Raw genomic sequence first — 23117 nt, 5'->3', positions numbered from 1 at the left:
TAAATAAATGTAAAAATTTCTCCTGCCAGCAAAGAATTGATAAATTACTGAAGAACTTCAAAACTCCAGCTGACTCCCAAAGTTGATACACTGCTTTTTCTTGTTGGTGTTAAAATCCTGGATACAAGTTTTTAGCACTGAGTTATTTGAGGACATCTATACTGTGCATTTCTTGTGAGATGGTTCTCACAGACAATGAAAATATGAATTATTCACAGAGACTTGGCATTGTTTGTGATGCTCTATGCCAGTGCACCTGTATTAGTTTCACTCTTTTTAATACTTGTGTTGATGCCACTTTTAAAACCAAGTTTACATTTTTTGGCCATGCCTGTATTCATGGCTCCAATTGCCTTTTCTGATCTACAGATACATAGTTACACACAAAATGTCAGCAGTTGATAGAATTCAATGGCAGATAAGGAAAGCTGTGGAAGTCCTGAATCTCAAGTCACACATCAGTACCTGGGGGCCTTTTAGAGGGTGGCACAATATGGCATTCAATCAAAATTAATATTGTTACAGCAACAGCGATCGAGCATAAAGCATTCCAGGGATTATTGACAGGCTGAAAGGAGCTGCTGCTTGCACTGATCAACAAAACTCATCTGGTTATTAATCACCAGCAATACCTGCAATGAAATCTTCATTGCTGTTATGGCTTGAAATTGATGGATACAATGGTATAGATTCTTTTTGCATAACAAACATGCATTCGCTGTTTATTCATTTTTTTCAGTGTTTCTTCCTGCCACCTAAATATATTTCCTAAAATAGCATAGAGGAAGGAAATTATCTGAAATTGTCTACAAGGGCTTGTATAAAGTGCTGCTTTTGCTGCTGCCTAGGAGAAATATGCCAGTCAGTAACTGACTCCCAAACCTGGCCTAAAATCAACAAGAATGCAGCAGTGATGATACCAAACAAAGCACAGCAAATAAAAAAATCAAGGTTAATAAAAATATTTGTGTATCCATTTGCCTGGCACCCTGAAGAGAGTTTTCCTGGAGAAGTAGCATCGTTTAATGCATATTTTGGTGCTCAGAGTTTGATAAATTCTTTCATTTTTGCTCTTTTTCCACCAGTGCACTTACAGTGACTTAAATGAAAACTGTCTTTAGTGTTACTTTGTGTAACATTAACTTCCAGAAGCCCATTACCTGAATTCAGAATGAACTGTTCCTTGGATGTGTGAGTGCCATGAATTGGTAATACTTTGTTGTGGAAATTATGGAAGGAAAGCCACAGAATGCTGAGCACTGAGATCCTACAAGTGGAATCCATTTCCAAGCAGTGGGACTGGCTGCCAGGGTGAAATCCAGTCAGCAGGAAAGCCAAAGCTGAGTTATTATTTTGTATTCCTTACAAAGCAAACCAGAGGGAAGAAAAATCACATTTGTTACTTGAACAGACCTTGGAAAACTCTTCCTTCCACAGTGTAGCCTGATTCTGTGTTATCACCTGGATATCTTTTTATGTGCCTTTCCAAAGTAATCTCTCTAAATTCCTTTTCAGTTTATGCTTAACCAGGCTGATTTGCATGCATGTAGAAAAGGAAATGAGAAAGTTTGAAACCAAAAATCTATATTCTTACAATTTGATATTCATGCACATTTTTATGCATGGAATTCCCATTAAGATTACTGCAAGATTTACCTACAAATCTTCCATTCTGGAAGAATGATTAAATTCCCAAAGTTTTATGGGAAATAATGTATCTTGCTTTTCAGTTATCAGTTAATGCTAATGAGGGTATGAGCAACTTCACTCTTGTATGTTTAAATTGGCCAAAAGCTTTGTGTGGAGCTGGTTTGAAATTCAGAGCTGGATAAGAATCCATGAGTTATCCATGTCTCAGAGGAGATAATTTTTTGGGTTGACTTTTGTTACAGCAGCCAAATTATTTTTGTTTTGTTTTTCTGCAGGAAATACATCCTTAATAGTAATGTAAATATATGTAGATGTGTGTAAAATAGATTATTGCATGACATCAACTAAAATTAGCATCAAGTTTCCCAAATAAAATGTAACAATTTAGATAGCAAGCCTTTGTTTTTTTAAGGCTACTTTTCAATTTAAGGAGTTTTCTGGTCTGCTAAAACTAACAGTTTTTCAGAATGTGGTGTGTTGTGTGTGATGTAGCAAAAATTCCCATTCCTATTTAAATTAAAATACATTTCAACTTCAACTCATCCAACTGCAAAATGTCCCAGAACCTCACTTCATTTTCTGTTCCTAAGGAAGCAGCACAGAATAAATTATTCCAGGTTTCACTGCTGCTCTCCAACTTGTGGGAAACATTTGGTCCATCATTTTGCCAGACACATTATACCAGAAAACTTGAATTAATAGAGGCATCCTAGTCTGGTAGCAATGAAAAGCCCCAAGAAAGATCTGCTGATTTAGTCTGAGCTGTTAGACAGTGATGTACTGTGCACTATACACTGTGCAGCTGTTGGAATCTATATGGTGAATTCAAGCAAGTGCAGAAGGAATAAAACTGGAAAAGCTCTGAGAAGCAGTACCAGGATTGCAGTGCTGGAGCATGAATGGCTGCATTTTTTAACTGGGAAGATGGGAAGAATCTTCATTGTTCTGCATGGTCTTCTCTTTGTGTTATTTCTAAGTAAGTGGGAAAAAAAAAATCTAAATATCATATTGCATTCTAGGGCAAATCTGTCCTTTCTACCTATAGGTATCTCCAAGTCCAGGGAAAATATTGCCAAAACAGAGGTTTGATTTTATTGCTTACTTTCATACTGACAACACAAAAGTCATAAATTACCTGAAATCCATCCAATTAATCCCAGAAATTTGTATGAAAGGTGTGAATTCAGGTAGCACCAATGCTTCCATTCTAATTGCAGGCTCTGCATGGAAGAGAGTTTTCTGGTTTAGAGAAAGCCATGTAGTTCTTTCCAGTATTCAGATTCCTAGAGTATCTTCTTTGATACTGTTATATGTATATATCATATAATAAAATATTATATTTTTGTTGAGGTCCAAGTGGATATTGTGGATGGCAGCAACATCCAGGGATTGTCTTGTCTGTTACTCCTGTATTTCATATTCCTGATTTCCATAGTTCTGATTCTTAGGAGTGTCATCAAAAATTCCAGAATTATTGGCAGAGAGGAGAATTTAATCATTCCAAGCATCTTTATTTGTACTTTTTCATTTTATGCCTCCTGCTTGCATTTTCTTGCCTTCCTAATTATTTTTAGTATTTTTTTTAACCTATAAATGAGGGATTAAGCCATAAAAATTTACAGCAAAAGCAAAAGCAGACCAGATTAAAAGGGAAAAGCGAAAATGTAATTGGAATAGCAGTTGTATAAATGAAATTTCCTATTATTTTTCTTTAAATAGTGAATCATTTGGAATTTGGGTGTTAATAATTTAACAGAACCCGGAGTAAGATATCAGCAGGACGTGTGTGGGATGGGTGGTAGCTCAAGTTTGATCTAAAAGCCTTGCCTTTGTATTGAAGTTGGGCTGAAGCTTTGATCTATTTATAATGAGTATTCTAAGGGTTTACTAATTATTTTAAACCTGAAGAGAATCTCAGAGTCCGTTTTTCTGTTGGAAAGGAACCAAAAATAAACCTTGCTGGAAGGTAAAGGCAGAAAGTCATAAGTTTGGGCATGTTTTTTAAAGTTAAAGCATGACCGCCTACTGGCTATAATTTCTGAAAAGTTTTGGGGGGAAAATGTATTTTCTGTCTCCTTTTTACATTCTGTAGCATTAAGAATCTTCTGAAGTACTTCTGACTAGAGATAAGGCATCCTTTATATATTCCATCCATTTAAAAAAGTTTGCAGCTGTGAAGTTGAAATGCAGAATTTTTTTGTTTCTTTTGACTTATATTTAGATTTTATAATATATTTCTGTTACTTATACCATTTATTCTATTAACAAACTAAATTACCATACATATTTATGAAATTCTGGGATGCTAATATATATATCAGGGGAAACTTTATAAACCATTCATGATGATACACAAGTACAACTTTAAAAATAAATCTGAATTTATATCTGCTTAGAACATTTTTTTATAAAACCATACTTGTGTCTGATCCATGCTTAATTCCATCTTTAAAGGCAAGATCCTTATTCCACTGTGTTACAATTGCTTCTTATAATAATTTTGTCAAATTACAGAGACCTACACATTGTGAAATCAAGTGCTATTTACATCATGTGAGAAATTTTCCCCTCAGTTTTCTAGGAATTTTTCCAGTTTCCAAAGGATGCTGACTAGTTTAATGAATCTATGCCTGCAAAACAGTTTCTTTCTTATTTTTTTTTTTCTCCATTGAAACAGTATTTGGGATTAAAGGTGAACCTCTTTTCATGGTTCAAATCATTTTCATTAGCAGGAAGGAAAAACATGCCCAATAAGCCTGGCACTGCAAAAGAATTACCTAAAGTAGTTCTGAGGAGCAATTTTTGCCTTTTCAATTATGCAAATGCTCATCAAGTTTTTGTCTTTGGTAATCTTTGGCTCATACTAAAAAACTGACACAGACTTTTTGACCTGACACAAATGTAATTGCTGTGAAGTTTTTCTCTTGCCTTTGCCTTGGCAAAAGATTAAAGAAATGCAAGTGCTGTGTTCCACAATCGAGCTCATACTTATACCTGTATCTGATCCTTGTGATTAAATTTTTATGGAATCACAGCATAATTCACATAGGAAGGAACCTTGGGAGTTTCTAGTCCAGAACTCAGCGTGCTCAGAGCAATGTCAGGAGTGAGTTCAGATCTCATTGCTTTAGGCTTTGTCCAGTTAGGTGTTAACCTGCACACAACCTGCTCCAAGGCTGAATTATCCCAGCTGGTTGTTTCTGGCCATAATAAGCAGTCAGAGCCTTCCTCATTTCAGTTTTTGAGCCTGTCCCTTGTCCTCTCACAGTGCACCTCAGTAAAAGGCAGAGCTTTTCCCTCCTGGGATGTTTCCATGTTTGTAGCTCCTTCCCTCTTGAGCCTTGCCTTTAGACTCAAAGGGCTTTATCTAAAAGACTGAGGCAAAGTGTAATTTCTCTTGTCTTTTTTTACTTTCATGTCCTGTCTATGGATGAGTTCCCTGTGTAACCAAGGCCTCCTGGTATTTCTGATTTTCCTGGGCATGGAGTGCTGTGCTTGCAGGAGATTGTCCTTGCAAGGCTATCTCTCTTGAGATCCTTTTCTTTTCAGATTTCTTCCCACAGGATCTCACCCACCTGAAAAAATCCCCTCCTAAACTGAAGGAAATTCCAGGGTCTGTACTTGGTTACTTGCTGGGACAATTTTTTTTTCAAAGAAATGGAGGATATCACAGTAAAAATAAGTAGACTGAAAATATTTCAATAGCTGACTAATTACATTTATCATTTAGTTTTTACCTATAACTAGACATCTAGAGTGCTATAACTCAACAAATAATATATGGCAATCTCTTAATTAACATACTCTTATAACTGGAGACATTTTGCCAAATTCAGTGAGGTGCAGATACTTTTTGTTAATTAATTACTGAGTGATCATTTCAGAATCTGTCACTGGGACCTACAAGGAATGGGTAATGAGGTTGCTTGTTACAAAGTTAAATGAATCTAGATGGGAAGTACAAAAAAAAGAATAATTCAATTACACCAACTGATCACTGATAAAAAAAAAAAAAAAAAAAAAAAAAAAAAAAAAGCTGATAAAGGAAAAGGGAAAAGGCCTTTATCAGTTCACTCTCAGAATTTCACTTCCACAATGCTGTGCTTTAAGGTAAATATCACACATGTCCATGACTAGAGACTGCACTGAGAGTTCTTGCTCATTGCCATCAAATAAAGCATTTAAGGGGCAAAATTTGTAATGCCACAATGTGAGAGACAATTGATGCCTTTTAAAGAATAGAATTTTTGCTGTGCAAAAGTTTGTGACTGATATAAGATCTGAAGTTCTGTAACAGTGAAACTTTCACAGAGTCAAAATTAACACTGGCTCCAATCAAACTGGGGCAAAGGAAGTCTTGTCCAAGTCAATGGAAGGTCAATGCAGATCCAAATAATATAATACATGAGTGTACTGTTCTTTTATATTCATTATATCTCTATGTTATTTGCTTTATTAGGATTATACTGGGATAGAGTTTGGCTTGGTTTGAAGTATTTTGGAATTTAAAATATTTTTGAGTTTATAATATTTTTGTATTTAAAGAGGAAGGTCATTGGAAGAATGGAGGTCATGTGGAAAAATGTTTATTTTCTTTCATTCAGTTTTTTGCATCTTTTCTGTTTTACTAAAGTTGGTGGAAGAGAAGATTTTTAAAGCTCATGGAATCCCATCTGACATGGAGACCATATATGACAAACCCCAATGCTGAGCAGCCATTGTGTCAAATGAATAATTAATTCTAATTTATTGTGTTTAATTCTAGAATTTACTGGGTAATCCACATATGATGTAATAATCAGCTAAGTAATACACAGTAAACCTGATTTTTTTTCTTCTCTGCTCCTTATTTTGCTGACATAGGTGATGTAGAGAGGAATACATCACTTGGTGCTTGTACTCATTTGCCTTGGGGTTGTAATTGGAGTCTGAAGAATGACTAAATACACAATATATAGAAAATACCAATAGCTAGAGCATATGCAAAAGCCTTATTCAAAACACATTGAGTTGTACTAAATGTTTTAATTTGATCTTTTAAGCCTTGTTTATATCTGTTATTATAGAGTGTGCAGTGACACAACAGCAATTTTTGCATAATAACATATAAAATATTTATGTGTTTATTCTTTGTCTCAGTACAAGAACACATTTGCTCATATGAGAAGAAAAATAAATTACATTTTTTCACCATGCTTTACATATATTGTTGAGAAACATGAGATTTCTTGTGTTCATTCAGTGAACATGAGAATATTCTCTGAGTACAAAAAAGAAACCTTTTAAAACTTTTTAAAAGCAGGAAATTCAGAAAGAATTTTGGCTTATTTCTCATTATTTAACATAAATAAAAATGCTTCAACAACAATTTTGTTGTACAACAACAAAATAAAAGGAAAAAAGAAAAGGAAAGAGGGATGCTTGCATGCCACCAAGGACTAGAAGTGTAAGCAATGTACACAAATAACTTTCAAAAGCCCAGGCTGCTTTCTCTCAGTATTTACCATGTTTAAGCTCCCTGAAGACTGCCATAATTAGTTTTCTCCCTTACAACTAATTATGAGCACCTGTAATTTAAAATAAAATAAAAAAAATATTTGTGTCTGAGATCCAATCCCACGGGTATTTTTCTTTTAGATCCTTCCTCATTTGCTCTTAGAAGTTCTTTTCCACTAACTTCTACTCTTGGGATACTTTAAATGGGATGAATTGTTCCTCTTCAATTACTTTTAAAACCAGGCAAGGGCTGAAAAAAACCCCCACTTTCTCAAAATAGCAGTGCATCCCTCTTGAGGGAATTCTGCAGCACCACACAGCAGGAGATCCTTTGGAGATTGAAAACTCCAGCTTTACGTTCCTCTCCCCTTCTTTCTGCTTGGAGGTTTCACAGGTCAAACTCTGCAGAAATTAATCTTCCATACCTGAATGTTGGCATTAGCTTTAAGCCAGAAGATTTCCTCAGAAAGAATTATTTAAGAGTAATTTTGCCTAATGCAAGGAACTGACAGGATAAGCCATGAAGTCTACAAAGAATTGCCCTTAATTTGACAAACCTAAACCGCCGACTATCTGGGAAAAGAATTTGATTCAGTTTTTATTCTAATACTCTATTGATCTTTGAATGTTCTTGTCATTCTTTTCAGGGCAGTCGACCACTGATTAAATTTTGTGTGTTTTCCTTTTCATAAGATATTTTGCAATTTCTCTGTGCACTGCATCATCAATACAGTAAGGGAACTGCTACTTCATATTAGCAAATTCTTAGTGATGGGTGAAAAATCACTGACCATGATTTGGTTTCAAAAAGCACTTAGGTTTCAATGAAGTTCACATCCCTCCACACATAGGAGGGTAGACATGTGGAGACTAAGATTTTTAATCTGTGGATAAATTTTAAAGCACAGAGTTATAAAGACTTCACAGATTCTGGATAAAACATCCATTATGGGAAGTTTCTCAGTCTGTGCTGATAAGGAATTCAGCCCTTTCTGCTTTTGTATCCTCCTTTTGTAGAAAGAAATGCCAGTTGTACAAGTTTAAGGGTGACACATACTGAGGCTGCCTGGGAGACCAGGAGCTCTGTTGTACAGCTCAGGGAAAGCCTAACTGGCTCTAATTTTCATCCCTTCTTTAATCCCTCTTAAAGACCATGGAGACAGCATGTTCTTGGAGGGCAAAAACATGCACTGTCTTTCAGCTGTATCAGTTTCAGAATTTCTCTGCCTTTCTAACACATTAGTATCAAACTAAGAAAAGGTTAATTAATACAGAACCCAGAAGTACAGTGTGCTCCAGAACACCTTCTTTTATCCTGTCATACAAATACTTTACAAGAATGGTATAAAGTTATTTATGTGAGCCCTATGCTTGGCTCAGAAATTACCTATAGAAGGTATTTTCAAGGAGCAGCGCCCATTCCCTTTAAGGCCCCTGAATGTTTTTTGGGAACCAGCTCCACTTGGTTACATTCGACCTTTTGAAAGGACTGCATTCAAACAAAGGGGAGCTAATCCAGGTTTCTCAACAAGACTAAAAAGGAAAGCAATCACTGGCTTTTCAAAACTTGCAATGGTCTTGGCTGGCTGTGCTCACCTTGTAATTGTATTTTCCTCAAGAGCCTTTCTCCCAAATAAGAGGTTGGGGTGCTATTGTAATGTCAAATCTGACTCACTGTTACAGTTGCTATTAAAAGTTAGCAGCTGTAATTAGGGAAGAATTTTGAAGCTGCAGTGTTGTATTGTCAGTTGTAACAGCTTTTAATTATCTTATATTTTTCCTTAAAGTGATCAGCTTTGCTGAAGTTGAATGTGCTTTTATCATTTTTGCTCTGGAAATGAGCTGACACATTTAATATAATTTAGATAGAAATACTGTTGCTGCAGAAAACAATTGGAATCTATGAACTTTTTAGAGGATTTTGAGCACAGGAGACAGCCATAGTGCTTAGAGGGATTTTGCCATCATCCAATTAAAATAGTCCTCCATTCTTTCTAATACCATTCTATCTGGTCTTAAAATGCGTACGACTAATTACATTAGCCTACAGAGGCTTGCATGGCTAATACTATTGGCCATTTCCTCAAATAGAAGAATTATAAATGATTAAACACTTTGCAAATAGTGGCAGTTTTGCTGCAGGACTCGATGGATCCACAGATACTCTGCATTTCCCCCCTTGCTCTCATCACCCTTTGCTGCTCAGCCTTGGAGCAGATGCCAGTGCTGGAATTCCAGCAGCCAGTTCCATTGTCCCCCCAGCTTACTGGAGTCCAGGAGGAAACCAAACCCTTTTGTTTCTATTTCTACTCTGGACTTATGCTGAGGATAGAGAGAATAAAGACAGAGCCTTATAGATTAGTCTGGTAATAGGACATGCCTTGTTATGCACAACTTCGCTCCCTTTAAAAGCTTTCAGTTGTACTGGGGAAAAAAATTAGGATCTTGAATCTTAAGGACATGGAAGAATGCAGCTGGTGGAGGAGCTGCAGAAGAATCTGGGTGAGCAGACTGTCCTGTGGCAGTGTGCAGCAGCCTAGAAGGCAAGATACAGCTAAAGAAATGCTGCTCTGTATTGTCATTTTTGGCAGGCAGCATCCTTGTCAATATGCATGAGCACTCAGCAGAGTGAAGAACCTGTCACCCAGGGGATGTTGCACACTGATGACAACAACCAGGCACAGGTCCTCTAACATGTGCTTAGATTAAGTTCATTTACAGTTGTCACTCTGAGAGAAGGAAAGCTGCTAGGCAGGAAAGGACAAGCAGCATTGGTGGTGCAGACATTCTTCCAGCCAGCATTTCCACTTTTTGCATCCTGCTTCATAATTGATTCTTCAAGACTGGGAAAAAGTAAAAATTCTGTCTGCTTCAGCAGCTCCAACAAACCTGAAAATTAATGCTTCTAATCCTTATATTATGATATTCCCATGAGACACCAATTTTTCTCATGAGCATAGTGGGAATGCTCTCTCACTCCAGCATGTTGGGATTGGATTGTATTATTTTGATAAATGTTTTGATTTCATATATAACATTCATATCCAGCTAAAAATGCACCTGGGAAGGGGTTCCTGATCATGCCATGATCTTGTTCATGTACTCTTTTAAATTATCCCAGACATTCCTGGCTCTGCCACACAGTCATCAGATTCTTTGAGGCAGGGGTTAAATATTTGCTCAACTTGTTTTGGTTTGTTTTTTCCTGCTATTAATGTTTGAAAACATGTGATGCTTTTCAGATCAAAAAAAAGAGAAGTTATCCAAGGGGTGTGGATGGGTGTTCTTTGTCCTTTTAAAACCTGACTAGTAGATATCAACAGATGGGTAATAAAACTATAATTTCAGAAAGGATAAGACCTTCTCCCTGTGAAACTCCAAAAAGCTCAAAAATGCTACAGGGGAATTTTGTTGTGAATCTACCTATTAGAATTGAAATTTGGCATGTGGGAGTATTAATTTATCACAGAGGAGAAGATTATTTTCTTTGAAACACATTCAGAATTTAATTCCTGTTCTAGGCAGATGCAACACCTTGGCCTGGATTTTTGTTTGTGTGTTTGTTTTGTAAATATAAATGCCCATCAAAGTAAATCTCATCAGTAAGAAGTGCAGTGCAGTATAAACCATTCTGGAGAGTTCTGGGCAGTTCTGTGGTCACAGTTCCCTACAGAGTTCATTATCTGGGGGAAAGAAAATCTCTATTACCTTGAGCAGTTTTGTAAATAGTGGACATGTTCTATTAAACTTTGCTTTAATGCTCAAAAGAAGTTTATTCCACCGAATGATTTTCGTTATTTCTTTTCCATATAAGCACTGCATGTATACACACATATCTGTGGACACATAAATCCTAAATAAGTTTATAAATTGAACCAGGAGATTCAGAGTATTGTGCTTTCCAGAGTAAATAGGTTTTTGAAAAAAATGTTTCACTTTGGCTTTCAGAGCATGGGATGCACATTTCCCATTGCTGGGGGAGCCCAAATTCCACTGAATTTCAGGGGGACCAAACCACTGATTCTGATTAAACTATTTGTGATCTGACTTACTTTCATGGGCACATCTCATATGAGGATATTTAAAAATCAGTCTGTAGAATCTGAATAAGAAAATATTTCCAGTATCATCTGATTCTTTTGAACACAGCCTTTCCATGGGCTTAAAATCTCCCTGTTCTGAGGGAAGCACTGAGGGTAATTTAAGTTTGAGTAAAGAAAGAAGCAGTCTTTTTCACTTTGAGGGACTATTGCCTGCTTCTTGAGATTATTGAATTTTCATTCCAGTATAGAGAGAAGCAGTATATCGCCGAGATGAAACAGAAAGCGTAATAGGCACTATATCTCTTGATGTTTATAGAAACTTAGCCAACAATCTTAAAAGACACCAAATTGGATTCTAAAATACTGACACGAATTAGGAGGAAATAGCTCTTGCAATAGTACTGCCACATGTGCCATTCACGCTATTAAAATATGACATTAGTCTTAATTTTGTGACATTAAATTAGAAATTACATGTGTTGGAGAATAATGGGAAATCATAGAATCACAGGATAAGCTGAGTGGGAAGGAACCCACAAGGATTATTGAGTCCAGCTCCTGGCCCTGCACATCCAACAATCCCAGACTGCATCCCTGGGAGCAGTGCCCAAACATTCCTGGAGCTCTGGCAGCTCTGGGGCTGTGACCATTCCCTGGGGAGCCTGAGCAGTGCCCAGCACCCTTTGGGGGAAGCATCTTTTCAGAAAAAAACACTGGCATTTAATTTTTCAACAAGATATTGCAATAATCAAAATCTTCTAAGTAGCTATACTACCTACAAAATTAATTCTCAAAGAAAATAAGTGTAATTTTCCTAACATAACTAAGATCTATCCCTCATTTAAAATTATTAAAGGAAACTCACAATTCTGCTTGGGGGATTTTTCTACTTTTTTTTTCAGAGTTTAGCTTGGCAGCATGATTTTGCTGTCCAGGTGAATGAGTGTTGTTACTCCTTGTGAACACTTCAGGTTGTTGCAGAGTACTTGTTATTGTCAGGCACTAGGTGGCCTGCTTGCTAAAACATCACAATGAAGCCTTCTGCAGACAATTAGCAAAAGCACTGCGTGAAAAATGAGTAAATAAAAATGCATCTTTAATTTCTAATAGAGGCTGGGGCATTTAAACTCACCTCAGCAAAGTTCCAAACACGTGGGAGTCTTCAGGTACTGGAACCTACCTGAAACCAGCTCAGCACACAATTTTTTTGTTCTTGTCTTGCAGACAATATTTAGACAAAAGATCAAAGTTTCCCACTAAAGATGGGATGCTGATCTGTATATTCTCTAAATCATAAGCTCCTAGTTCCTTTGAGGGAAAGTAAAAGCTGACAAGTGCAGTAGAGTGCAGCATTTGTTTTAGCACCCTGATGGTGTTGTGTGTTATGCCCAGAGACATGAAAAGGATCAGTATTTATGGTTTAAAGGGCAAATGTAACACTCCAGGAGCTGGCAGTACTCAATCCTGTACTCTACAGAAAACTAAAATTAAGAGTAGTAAGCAAAACAAGACTTCACTGTCTTTTCCTTGTTAGTTTGGTTTGGTTTGGTTTGGTTTGGTTTGGTTTGGTTTGGTTTGGTTTGGTTTGGTTTGGTTAGGTTTGATTGAGTTTGGTTTGGTTACTTTCAATAACAAGCCTTCATTAAAATAGTTTCGCTGTAGAGTTGAATGGCTAAAGTGATTAACCACAGAATTATTTCCATATGAGATTATTGAGCTTCTTTATTTCAGGTTAAAAACAAGACTAATGAGATGGCTGGAGTTGGAAAGATCATTTTATCCACCCTTGGTAGAATTCTAGAATATTAGTGGGCAAGAAAGGTGCAAATTTTTGCTATTCTGCAGAGACCATGTGTCTGAACCAAGGGATGAACATTATCTGCATTCCACACAACACTATTGTGGTCATCAGCTTGGAAATTTATCTTGCACACATTTTTCAACTGAATTCCCCCAATGTCTCTGTTCTAAACCAGATAAATGAACGAACAAGTGGAAACCCCATTGCACTGATTTCTAATTGTACAGGAAAGGGCATTGTGTGGATTGTGTAATTGCATGTTTTGTTTTCTCCTGAAATCATACTAATTTAAACAATGGACTCATGTAATTGATGATATTTTACTAGGACAAGAAAGATGCTTCAACCTGATATTTGTGTCCTTTATTCTGAGTAAGAGTAGAACACACCAGCAAATGCATGGCAGAATATGGTGTGTTCCAAGAAAAAATATCTAATTGTTTTTTTTAACTCCAAGAAAATATTGCATCTCAATAGAAGAGGAACTATAAGAACTTGTTGTTTTGTGATTTGATCAAAAAGTGTATTCCAGCCAAGTCTGAGCATGAATCTCTTGAACTGATTTCAAAGAAAGCAGACTTGGCAGGATCCCTCAGGTTACAGAGGACAATTCTCCTTTTAAAGCAGTGCAGCTTCCATCCACTGTGCACTGAGAAATACAGAGCTCTCCAAAAAGAGACAGAAAATCTGTGATATGTGGCACACACTCTCACACACACAAATGTCCTGTCACTAAAGCTTGTAGGAGAAGCAGTGAATAAATTACTGCATAGAGGAATATCAGTGTGAGATGGGAATCCATCATGCCTGGTATCAGAACATAGGTGTGAGGTACTGCAGCACATAAAACACAGCAGAATTTTATTAGGAAAATAGATCTGCAAGCTTTGATATACTCTTTATGTACTGGTATATTTGAAAAAAATCAATATATCTTATAATACTTTATACATGGGAGCAGCACCATGAAGTTGCAATAGGAATTTTGTGTCTGCTTTTCAACACCACAACACTTTCATACTTCCAGTTCCTACACCTGAATAGAACTTTGTCTTAGGGAGTTTTGCTGTGGATTTAATAGATATCCTATATTCTACACAATTAACACATCTTAGTAACAAAACACCAACTTTTCTTTATTACACAGTGAATTTTGTAAGTTCTGAGCTATTATTTTACTGGAAATCCTTAGGACTGACTGACACATCATCAGATGTTAAAGATTTCAAATGTTATTATTTTCTTTATTCATTTAATCACAAATCAATATTTCTGCTCCTTATACCAGTAATTGGTGGAGCAGTTAATCTTGTCACTGTTGTTCTTCCATCTTGTGAGGCAACATATAATTATGTCCTTGTGCCACTTGTGTTGATCTTGTTTAAGAGATTCAAAACAACCTCTGCATAGAAAGGAAAACATCAATTTTCTTGGCAGGTCGTGGATTTAGAGGCATAATTAGCTGATGTAAAGGAACAATCTATCAGTTGTATTTGCATGACATTTCTATTACAACTCTAATACAAATATCTAATTTCCACAAATAACCAAAATATCTTTGGTCATTTTTAGTTTTTTGAAACAAACTAAATATCCAAAATGTGAGACATGATAAACCTTACAAATTATGCAGTGTTTTGTACTATCTCATGTTATTCAAAAATTCTCTGTGTTGTAATTTTTTCAGCTAATAGACTGGTTTGTGTTTTGTGGTATTTTTTGTACCCTTTTCTGACTTACAGGAGTGAAGAAGTCACTCCATTTATAGCAAAATTAGTTTTTTCATTTGGTTTTGTGAAGTAGGAACATGAGTTTTCCATATAAGAGAGGAAGAAAGATATTTATCTATTTGAAACTTGAATCATCATTCACACTACTCCTTTAAATTTCTCCTCATGTAATTTCTGCTTTCAAGAACTAATATGTGATTTTCTTACAAAATGTTCTGTGTGGTGTGCCAGTAAGGACAGAATGCAGCCAGGCCCCATGTTATTGGGTGGGGAAACAAGCTTCAAGTGGACTTTTAAAAACTCTTCCATGAGCATCAGGACTCTGATACACACTGCACACTGCTCTCATTATTAAATACACCTTTTGAAGCTGTTTATCCTCTGCTCTATGTCAAAAGGAGGATGGATGGGAAACAGCATCCCAAATATTCCCAATCTCTCTGTTTTTCATTACAAGCCTGAGTCTCTGCATATCACTTGTGTCTGGAGGTCACTGACAGTAATCTGGACACACCAAGTCAATGGAAATGCAGATCTCCACCCAGAAATGTTTTGTCCACCTTGCAGTTTAATTGTTGGCAGTATTCAGTGGGGAGGCAGGGAAGAAATGAAAAAAAAAAAAATTATATTTCCCACTATTTGAGTACAGTCTATGAAGGCGCTGCAGTGTCCTTATGAACTTTATGGCTCAGGGCAAAATGTTAAAAATCAGATTTTCTGGGCTTGTTAAGCAGCAGCTTTACCATGACAGGCTTCAAGAGCGTGGCCTGACCTTTGTAATACAATCTAAAATTAAGCATTTAATGCTGACACATAACAGTCTATGCAAATATTTAATAAAGGTCTGTTGTTTGAGGTCTGTCCTTAACTTTTTGCTTAAGTTAAGGAATTTTATTTCCAGAACTATAGTTCCAGCAAACTTTGTAAAGCCTGGAGAAGACACCACTGGTTTCAGTGGGCTTTGAATCAATTTAATTGTTGACCAGAACCTCCACTTCTTAAACCATATTTACTATACAGGTAAAACAAAATTTAAAGAATCAGACCCTGAACATGAAATTGCTGTAACACATTTTAAAGTGTCCTTATAATTCTGTTTTATCCAATTGTCTGACTCTTCTTGCTGAGTACTTTTTGTGCAAGTTGTTTGACTGGGTTATGGTAGCTGCTTTCTCCTAAATGGAAACAGCTCTGCTCCATCATCTCCATGGGGTGATTGAGTTTTCAATCCCCTTTCCAGAATCACATCAATGTAGAATTCTCTCTGGTACAGAATTTGCTTTGAGAAGCAATCCTTTTTTTTTTTTTTATCTCTGTTTTATCTCTGTTTTATCTCTGCAGAACTTTGGGGTGTGTCAGGACAGGAGGTGTTTCACCAGAACAGAGGAATGATTCCAGTGTAATTTTGGTTTTTAAGATAACAGAGGAAAAGAATTTACATTTTTGTGAATGTAAACTATAAAATTAAAGAAGTATTTTTGTTGTTTAAATGAGCATTTATTGTTATTTTGTTATCAGGCCACCAGCTGAGGAGCTGCCACTCCAGGCAGCAATTCCCATCACAGGGTTTCCATGGCTAAAGATGATGATTTGTCTTTGTGCTCATGGAACAAAAAATAAAAGTTTTTTCTTAGGAACTGCCTGAAGGTCCTGGAGGGGATGAGAATCCCCTGACCATGGCAGGGCAGGTGGGGAAGAACCAGGAAGGGGAGAGGCATTTTTGGTTGGGGTTCTGATATAACTCTGATATAACCCAAAAACTCTGATATAAACTCAGTTCTGCTATTGTTCTGACCTTGGAAAAGCCTTCCTCTCCAATCACCTTCTCTTAGGAGTTTTCTGTTGCACACTGCCTTGTTTTATTCATGTGCTGTGTTTAGATAGGGCCAGTTAGCTAAAAAATGTGTTGATTGCTTCCCTGCTTGGGGCCCATCCATAAATGATGAGAAAATTCCTTCCAAGATGTGCAATTAGTTCTCAAGTTCATGGTACTCTTGGAGCTTCCAGAGTTGAGTTTATGATTTATAAAGATTAATTCTCAGGTATGGTATGCATATCTTGCATGTGGCACCTTTGGGCAGATGTGGAGATTGGGCTGTTAATTGGTGAGAGAGATGTAAGCTATAGAATATACAATTTATGATATATTTGATATTTGAAACTCTTGACTAGAACCTTATAGCTTGATTCTAATTTGCATTCAAGATATCTTTGATAAGAACAAAAAATCCCATATGAAAATGAGCAGCTATGCTGCTAGTGGGTAAAACAACCTGATTTATTTTGGATATATTCCACTGAGGCAAAGAGAAACTGATAAAAAAAAAGTTCAGACATCCTTTTGGAGTCCTATGTATATATTCTGGCACCCAGCAGAACTTTTTTCTCCCTCAGGAATTGGGTGCAGCTAGTGCAAAATTCCAGATATCCTGAGTTCAACAAGAGTTACAGAATATAAAGAGAATATTTTTATTTTTTTTTTTCTCATTTTAAGTCCTGACTTTTTAAAAAAGAAGGGTAGCAATATATTCAGTTTTTGTGCTTCTTTTTAGAAATTTTGGGGAGAGTGCTGTTTGCTCTCACAAATGGTCAAATGAGAAGTGAATTACTGTGTGTGGAGCTCAAGGGTGAGTGCTGCTCCTCTGGAATTGATGGAATGTGCCTGCCTGGGCTCTTGGCAGAATTTAGTTTGGAAGAAGCAGGACAATAAGACAATATTAACAATATAACTGGAACTGTTGAGCAGACACTCTGAAATGTGGATTTTCCCAGTGAGAAATGAAAATTATTAACTGGCAGTGAGGCAGGAAAGCAAAATGCATTATGTATGGAACAGGTGATCACGACAACTGCCATTCCAAAGGATTTGACACAAATGACTGGAATCAGGTTGACTTCCCTTTTTAAATAACTAAAAATGTGTTTTACCTTGGAGTGCATCCAACAGCCACATATGTATCTTCACATTGTTTCTTACTGTGGTCCCAGATTCTCTTGCCAGTGGTTCATGGATGATTTTCCTTTTGTTTGTTTTAGCAGAGATTTAATTTTCAGATTTGAGGCATGAACAGATTTTCAAGTACCAAAACCAGAGCAATTTCCACTTGATTGGTAAAATGGATTCATGTAGTACAAACACACAAATAAAATGCAAGGAAAATGACATTATGAATCATACCATTAACAACTTGATTTCTTTGTAATGTTTTTAGAAGCCAACCATTGAATTATAGTGAATAGATATTTGAATTTTCAGAGCAGTGTTGTGTTCACTTTGGAGTTGTAATGGTCTGCAGCTTTGTAAGGGGTTTGATGTTGGGGTTGGTTTGATTTTTTGGGTGTTTTTTACTCTTTTTAAAATTATTTTTTTATTTATTCTATTTGTTCAGGCATCCCACTATTTCTTTCTAAGAAAAATGAAAATAGCCATCAGAGAGATCTTCAGCTTTTTTTTCCCAAGATTTCTGTTCTCAACCTTTAGCTTTTATGCAGCTCCAATGCAAAAATTTTCCCCTGCTAAAAGCAGGACCATTTCCTAGTGTCACTGGTATATAAATAAATTTGACACTGCATATTCTCACAGGTCTCTGAAATAAGTTATAGGATATTTTTAAAGTATTTCCTGAGTGGCTGCTAGATGCAGTTTCCCAATTGTGGACTGTACTTACACTTCTAGTAAAAAAGGGACTTCAGCTTTAAAGGGATTAATTTGCAACAATTAAAATAAATTACTCCTGATGCCATATATCAATGTGATTGAGTTTAATTTGTTCAGCATGCTCCCTGCCTGTTGTGTATTTGTAATTCTGTTCACTGTTTCCAGCATTTTGATACAAGTTTTAATCAACACTCTTCCTATTAATTGCAGATTACTATCAGGAACAAAGAATTCTCTCTAAGAATTTATCAGTTGCTTGTTTTCCACACCTTGGCTGCTTCTTCATGTGGCTTGGTCATTAACTTTTTATTTCTTCAAGTGAAGAGCATTTCTTACCCCCCTATGATTAAAAAGTAATAAAAAGAACCAGAAATATTCTAAATTTAAAGCAGTGAAGAGCCTGAATCAGGAGAGCAACTGTAAGCAAGCTGTGCCTCTCACTTACTTAATTCTTTTGTTGACTTAAATGGATGTGGGGTGATGTTTTCTCCTGGTGATAAGAATTTCCAGTTTCATTTTGTTCATCACTGAAGAAAAATCAAATTAAAGAAACCTCATTGAAGTCAGTACCATCACGCTCATAAAAAATAGATCAAAGAATGAATCAGTCCCGTAGTGGATTTAGAGTAAAATAGTATGAGGGAATGAATTTGAAAGCCCTGATAATATAACAAATTGTCTGTTTCTCTTTGAGGTAGGTCTTTTTCTTTCAATATGATAATGAAATATCCTGTGTAGGGAGTGGATCCTGTGGATAAATATTGATGGCTGCAAATAATTTATGTTTGGAACCCTGTGGAGCGTGGCAGTGAGTTCAGGTTGGTTGGTGGCATTGGTGCCTTCAAAAAATGAGGGGGATTTCTGTCAGAGAACAGCTTTGTGGTGTTTCTTATTGCCATAAAAACCTGTAAAATACCTGTAAATTCTGTCCTTTTTTAAAAATCAGTCCCATCAAACCCAGCCAGGTCCTTAAATGACACCTGGGCTGTGTGGTGGCAAAGGGGAGCAGCCAGGCCAGTGGCTAATGGCCAACAACAAAAAAAAAAAAAAAAAATCAAAAACCAACAACCAAAACCCCAAACACTAAAAACTTACAGTTCCCACTTTGGAATAAAGCTGAAATCCATATCAGCATGGTCCAGGAATTCCAAACCTGTGCAGAGCTGCCTGATTGTCAGTGGGCACTTTGGAGGGAGCCCCAGTGAAGTGGAAGAATTGCAAATAGCTGGCTCATAACGTAATAATCAGGGTATTGACTGACAGATGGAGCTGTGTCATGGGGATCCTCTGCTCTGAGAAACACCATTTTAATACAGAGATTTAAATACTCCTATTTAAGGAGCCCACGGTGGATTAGCAGCAAATGAAAAGGATATGATATTGAAAAAGTGTGGAGTGCTGGCTAAATTTGTCCAAGTAATTAAAATAGGTTTGAGAATATAAAGATAAGAATTGAAGTGATGTTTTCAGGATTTATTCTCTACTATGATTTTAATAATTGGATATTGATGTAGCTTTGGACTTCAATATTCCTAATTTTTAAAAATATGACCCTTTTTTCTTTGTACTTGATATGGCAGTTACAAAATATCACCACAGCTTGTTTGTTGTACTTTAATTCAAACATGAATCCAAGGATCAACAAATGGTGTTGTTTTTTTAATCTGAAGTGGACACCTGAACTCTTCTACACTTTTTACTACTTTTCTGAGATCCTTTTAAGGAAGAAATATCAAGTTCTCTAATAAGGTAAAGGAATTCTTGCTCAGGTGGGACCAGATGGAGCCTTGTGTATAAAGAACAGATTTAGAATCTGCCTTCACCTGCTCCATTAGGTGGTCACAGTTTTTATACTCTCTCTACTTCTCAAGGTATGATTTGACAGTTGCTAAATGAAGGTGATAATGAACAGTGCTAATATTTAAATGACACCATTAATATTTGGTGTATTGGGTAAAAAAAATCAGGTATATTGGAGTGCACAGACAGGCAGAAGAAGAAAAACAAGTTTAAACTTTTTTTACCCCTCCTCCCCTCCATCTTGTCCATCTGGGCCATTCCCAGTTGGGAAGTCAGCAGCACAGACAGCAATGCATCCTCTTGAAAGCTGGGAAAATGGCTTGGCAAGCTTCATGTTACCTTCTGTTAAACAATTTGATTTGTATTTCATTTTTGTTTGGTTTTTTTTTTATTTTTTATTTTTTTATCTGCTTTAAAAGCGTGAGCAAGTGCTGGAACCCATGGAAGGTCCTTTAGGCTTGGGCTGTTTTTTCTGCCTTCTGTACTCTTGTGCTTCCTCAGTGTTCCAGGCTGGAACACTCTGATTTCATAAATGTCTTTGCTTGCTAGAAAGTGCCTCTTGCTGCTGTTCTTTGCATTGCTGTTGCCATAGTATCCCTATCAGTGCTATGGCACAAATGACAGGCAACGTACAGCTAGGACTTTATAAATAGGATTCTGGAAGAACAGCACTTTCCTCACAACATAAGTTATTCTACTCCATATCCAAGCAGCAAACTTGTGCCATGTTGGGATTTTTTTTCTCCATAAAGGCCTACAGCTCTAGAGTAGAGCTTCAGAACTGTTACTATAAGTATTTTGAAAGAAAAGGAAAAAAAAAAAAAATTACGAAATAGTGTATTGTGCAGAAGTTCAAGCATTGTAAACCACTGCTGGTTGTTTTTACCTGCTAAACTAACACTGCCTATTACAAGTCTATACCTTTTAGTCACTCAGGAAAGTCTGTGACAGCAAAAGACACCACAAAAAGTCATGTTAGCATTTATCTGATGTGGTTTATAATCTGCTCTGCTGTTTTGTTCATGCTTTGAAGTATTTTCTTTACTATGGCACAAAAAGAATTTCAGTAGAGTGGTTCAAACTTGGTTTCAAGTAAATAAAAATTGAGAATGTAATGCCAAGTTCCACCCTGCAGTGTTCCTTACAAAGCTCTTTGTGTCCTGCTGTTGTTATTTTATAATCCCTGGAAACTTCATTGCAGATGAAACTGGGGTTAAAGACTTACAATTTAGTTTGAATATAAAGTATCTCCTGGTATGATCTCAACTTTCAGAACTGATTCAGGAATATTGTGGATGAACTCCTTAGATTTGTGTACTCATCCTCATATTGCTTTGTAAAAAAAAAATGATGCATTTATTTGGAAGATTTATATATTTGTTTATGTAATATTTTTATATAATTATAATTTATAAGTAATACTTGCATCAGTATTGCCATAGGAGAATCTGGGATAGGGGCTAGAATTTGTTTTATATTTATGATTAGTGTTGGGTTTTTTTTTTCATTTCCTCCCCTCAGAAAAGTAAATTTAAGATATTACTCTATAAACATCAGGATTTGAAGGGTTTTTTACCCTTGTTGTTTTATTTTTCATTTTAATTTGCAATAGTTCCTTCTAGTATGCACAAAACATGCACCATTCTGATTTTTCTGTCTTTTTTTTTTTTTTAGGGTTAGCATTTAAATATCAACTTTTCACTGTAACCCATACATTTTTTATTTGTTTTTTCCATAGGAAACAATGTAAATGTATTTACTTCAGTAATAATGGATACAAAGATGTGTTTTTTCTGAAATTAGGGCTCTCTGCAGGCTGAATATTTGTGGGCAATTGCTTCAGTGGGGTGACAATTGCTGGAGCTGGATTTAAAGAGATATAAGACAATAAATAAAATGATAACAGCCAAACTTGTACCCTTGTACAGTCTCACCAAGTTATTGACTTCCTTATTTGCATATTTAGAATATAATATTGTAATGGTTTATAAAAGGCTCTGGATGCTCCACTCTGGATCCTGGTTGGTTCTGCTTTGGGTGTTGTGAATCCCTGAAGTCCAGTGATAAACCAGGGAATTCCTGAAATGCCATCCCCTTCTCCCCCATGTCAGAATTCCCTCCATTAGATTACTCAGGGAGCAAAACCTTTTTCCATAAGTGGGGACCTGCAGCACTGGATTTTTATTTCATGTAGAATCATGGAAATTGTACAATTTCCTGCTTTTGTATAACCATGAATCCAGAAAGTGCTGTCCACTTAAGTGGTGCTGACATGAGGATCCACCTTGCAGAGGAGTTGGAATGTTCTTTATCTGCCACTGGCTTCCAACCCAAAGCACTTTGCAGTGTTTAAATGGAATAGCAATATTAATTGTTGCTAATGTGCTTCTCTGCAAAATCAAAGGGTTTGGTCTGAATTCCCCTGCAAGAGGCACTGCTGAAAGGCAGCAGCTGAGGGCTGAAGGCAATTACTGGCATCAGTAATTTCGTCAACCACTGCAACTTGATCTGCAGAAGTAAATCAATCTATGCTATGACAGGGAGAAGAAAATGAGAAGAGACAGGAAACAAAATCACACTTTTACCTGCACAGTGAAAAGAATGTAGATGTGTTAGCACAGGTATATTTGAAACAGATGGGAGTTAAGATTTCATTTACAAGAAAAATCACTTTACATGGAACTCTGGAGCATTTACCTTAGAGAAATGCTATCCTAGCAGATCCTAAATTTTGGAATGGCAAACTTAGGTAGAGATTAGGGAAATATTCTATACATGGAGTTCAAGAGAGTGATTTATGCCTTAAAAATTCTTGGCTGTGTAGCTGTGAGCAGCTACACAGATACCTGTGTGTGCCTGTAAATCCTCCTATTCCACTTCCATCTTTCTTGAGGTTGTTAACAACCCCAAGGAGGGAGTATATTGTTATTTAGAAACCA

The 23117-nt window shown here is 36.4% G+C and overlaps 1 protein-coding gene across 7 annotated transcripts in view; it reads left to right on the top strand.

Annotated features, from left to right (window-relative positions):
• The window catches only part of PCDH11X (protocadherin 11 X-linked), a 394642-nt gene that overhangs the window by 19413 nt on the left and 352112 nt on the right, over window positions 1-23117 (top strand). The window lies entirely within an intron of this gene.

The sequence above is a fragment of the Erithacus rubecula genome (assembly GCF_903797595.1).
Source record: "Erithacus rubecula genome assembly, chromosome: 15".
Classification (NCBI taxonomy): domain Eukaryota; kingdom Metazoa; phylum Chordata; class Aves; order Passeriformes; family Muscicapidae; genus Erithacus; species Erithacus rubecula.
The sequence above is the reverse complement of the archived record's forward strand: the minus strand, read 5'-3'. Positions and strand labels throughout refer to the sequence as shown.